Source organism: Oryctolagus cuniculus, chromosome 6 (assembly GCF_051225735.1).
Source record: "Oryctolagus cuniculus isolate XC-2025 breed Fujian yellow rabbit chromosome 6, ASM5122573v1, whole genome shotgun sequence".
Lineage (NCBI taxonomy): Eukaryota > Metazoa > Chordata > Mammalia > Lagomorpha > Leporidae > Oryctolagus > Oryctolagus cuniculus.
Genome location: NC_142872.1, coordinates 132,947,351 through 132,951,171, shown reverse-complemented (window position 1 = coordinate 132,951,171; position 3,821 = coordinate 132,947,351).

Sequence of the window (3,821 nt, the reverse complement as noted above, 5' to 3'; positions counted from 1 at the left end):
CTCAAAACACATATTTTATGAAACCAGGATAGTGTAGCAGCCTCAACGGGGAAGAGGCAGGTCCTGCTTCTGGTTCTATCAGTTGCTAGCTGTGTCATTCTGTACAACTTGCTTTATCTTGTTTTCTTCACTTTCCAAATGACGGCAGTCAACTACTGATGTCAAGGCACTGGTTCCCAAATCTCTTCTGAGCAGTCAGGGGTGGCAGCGAACATTCATTCCCACCTCATAGACAGCACAAGGCCCTGCGTGAAGAAGGCTTTGTCCACTTTTTTGACCCTAGAGCGCTTAGTTATGTCCAATGGAGCAAGTGTCCCCTAGAAAATAAGTTGGGAAGATGATCTTCCATATTCTATTTTGACTGAAATTTGATCGTCGACATTTTCAGAAATGAAATGTTTCATGCCTTCAACCCATTCTTCTTTCCTTGTGATTTTACACCCTACTTGGGAGTGAACACAGTAGGCAGCTAATAAATGCTGTTGACTGATCTATTCACTTCTTAAGGTTAATGTATTCTAAACAGGCCTTGTTTCATGTTCGGCAAAATTTAGTCTAACATGGAACAGTTCTGGGGCCGGAAGCATTGTGCTCCGGGAACTGGGTGAAAACCACCAACTCTGTCTAAAGCCAGCCAGAGAGGTCCCAGATGACATTTCAGGGCCATTTGGCTCAGAGTTTCAATCAAAGTCAAAAACAAAAGACAAGTTCTGTCTCTGGTTAGCTGACTTCTGATGTGGCCGGCTGCCTGAGTCTGTTCGATCAGGAGTCAAAGCATTTGGTCTTGGGTGTGACTGAGCAGGCGCTCAGTTGGCACAGCCATTTTATTCATCCTCCCTCTAGTAGCCTTCAAGATACGTTGGCTCTGCCAGATTCGCCCAGGGAGAAAATCCTGTTTTTCATCCCTAGAATGCCACTTGGTGTCTACTTCGGCAGTAAATTACCAAAAGCCACCCTCATGGTTTGAAAGAGCTTATTCACAATGAAAGTGCCAAAGAGTTTCCCAGGAATTAACTGGACTCTTGGACATTTCTTATTTGTATTTGCCCAAGGAAACAAAGCAACTTTAATACCCAAAAGAATAAATACACAGAAATAGACTTTTAGAAAGGACAATTGTTTTTTAATAAACTATCTTAAAATAGCATTGTTTTCATCTTTGGAAAATGTGTGTGTCCAAGTGATTTAATATTGTAATAAAACTTTTTTTTACAATACACCAAAAACATAAAAATGCATAATACTGTAGGATCTATATAATTCTTCCTGCACCTATTAAAATGTTTCTTTCATTTTATGCTAAAAATAAAGTCTTATGTAAATGAAAAAAAAAAAGATGTTCAATATAACTCCTTTTCATGCACCCAAACCTGTTCCTTCCATAGCCTTACCCATCTCAATTGATTGTTATTGGTTCTTTATAATTTAAGTCCGGAATCTTCGAATCACCTCTGACTTCCCTGCTTCTCGATAAGTCTTCACAATTAGCCTACAAAAAAATCTTGTGACACTGTAATCAAAACAGGACAAATAAGCTGAAAATGTCAATTTCACTTCTATATATTTTTGGTAGTCTATTAGTTACCACAGATCAGGGAAAACATATGGTATTCGTCTTTTTGGGACTGGCTTATTTCATTAATTATAATGGTTTCCAATTGCATCCATTTTGTTGCAAAAGACAGGCTTTCATTTTTTTTAGAGTTGAGTAGTACTCCACAGTGTACATATACACCATCATTTCGTCATCCACTCCTCAGTTGATGGACATCTGGGTTGATTCTATATCTTAGCTATTGTGAATTGAGCTACAGTGAACATGGGGTACAGATAAATATTTCATATACTGATTTCATTTCCCTGGGGTAAATTCCCAGAAGTTGGGATGGCTGGTCATATGGTATATCTATTTTCAACTTTCTGCGGTATCTCCATACTGTCTTGCACAGTGCATATACTAGTTTACATTCCCACCAATAGATGTTTAGCGTACCTTTTTCTCCTTCATCCTTGTTAGCATTTATTGTTTGTTGACTTCCATATGAGAGCCATTCTTACTGGAGTGAGGGTAAACCTCATTGTGGTTTTGATTTGCATTTCCCTGATGGCTAGTGATTCTGAGCATTTTCACATGTATCCGTTGGCCATTTGAATTTCCTGTTCTAAAAAAAGGCCTGTTCAAGTCCTTTACCCATTTCTTAACTGAATTGTTTGTTCTGATGTTGTTGAGTCTCTTGAGCTGTTTATAGATTCTGGATGTTAATTTACCATTATTGGTTTCATAGTGTGCAAGTATTTTCTCCCATTCTGTCATTTGTGTCTTCACTTTGTTGAGTGTTTCCTTTGCAGTATAGAATCTTCTCAGCTTGATATAATCCCATTTGTCTATAATGGCTTTGATTGCTTGTGCTTCTGAGATCTTTTCTAAGAAATCTTTGCCTATATCAACATCTTGCAGAGTTTCCCCAAAGTTTTTCTCTAGTAATTTGATTGTATCAGGACATAAATATAAATCTTTGATCAATCTTGAGTTGATTTTCTATAAGGTGTAAGGTAGTAGTCTTGTTTCACCCTTCTGCATGGAGAGATCACATTTTCCCAGCACCATTTATTGAAGAGACTGTCCTTTCTCCAGGGATTATTTTTAGCTCTTTTGTTATAGATTAGTTAGTTGTAGATGCATGGATTGAATTCTGGAGGTTCTATTGTGTTCCAATGGTCTACATGTCTATTTTTGTGCTGGTGTCAAGCTGTTTTGATTACAAAGGCAGTGTAGTATATCTTGAAATCTGGTATTTGATGCCTCCAGGTTTGTGTTTGTTTTATAAAATTGCTTAAGCTACTCAAGATGTCTTGTGTTTCCATTTGAATTTTAGCACCTTTTTTTCCAGATATGAAAAGGATGTTGTTGGTATTTTGATTGGGATCACATTGAATCTGTAAATTGCTTTCAGTAGTATGTACATTTTGATGATATGAATTCATCCAATTCATGAACATGGAAGATTTTTCCAATTTTACGTCTTCTATTTATTTCTTCAATGTTTTGTAATTTTCACTGTAGAGTTCTTTCACCTCCCAGGTTAAATGTAGTCTAAGGTAGACATTTTTTCTGTAGCTATTGTGAATGTAATTGATCTTAGATATTCTCTCTTAGCCATGACATTGTCTGTGTATAAAAAGGCTATTGATTTTTGTGTATTAATTGTATATCCAGCCACTTGACCAAACTCTTTAAGAGTTCCAATAGTGTCTCAGTGGAATCTTTTGGTTACTGTTTATATAAAATCATGTGATCTGCAAATATGGGTAATTTGACTTCCACTTTTCTAATTTATATCCCTTTGATTTCTTTTTCTTGCCTAATGGTTCTGACTACAACATCCAGGACTATATTGAATAGCAATGGTGAAAGTGGGCATCCTGATCTGGTTCCAGATTTTACTGGAAATGCTTCCAACTTTTCCCGTTAATGTGCTGACTGAGGATTTGTTATAATTTATCTTGATTGTGTTGAGGAATGTTCCTTCTGTATCCAATTTGCTTAAGTTTTTCATCATGAAAGGATGTTGTATTTATGATGTATTTTATCAAATGCTTTCTCTACATCTATTGAGATAATCATATGGTTTTTTTCTTCAATTTGTTAGTATGATATATCACATTAATTGATTTGCAAATGTTGAAGCATTCCAGCATACCAGACATAAGTCCCATTGGGTCTGGGTGAATGATCATTCTGATGTGTTGTTTGATTATATTAGCTAGTATTTTGTTGAGTATTTTTGCATTTGCATTCATCAAGGATATTGGTCTCTTGT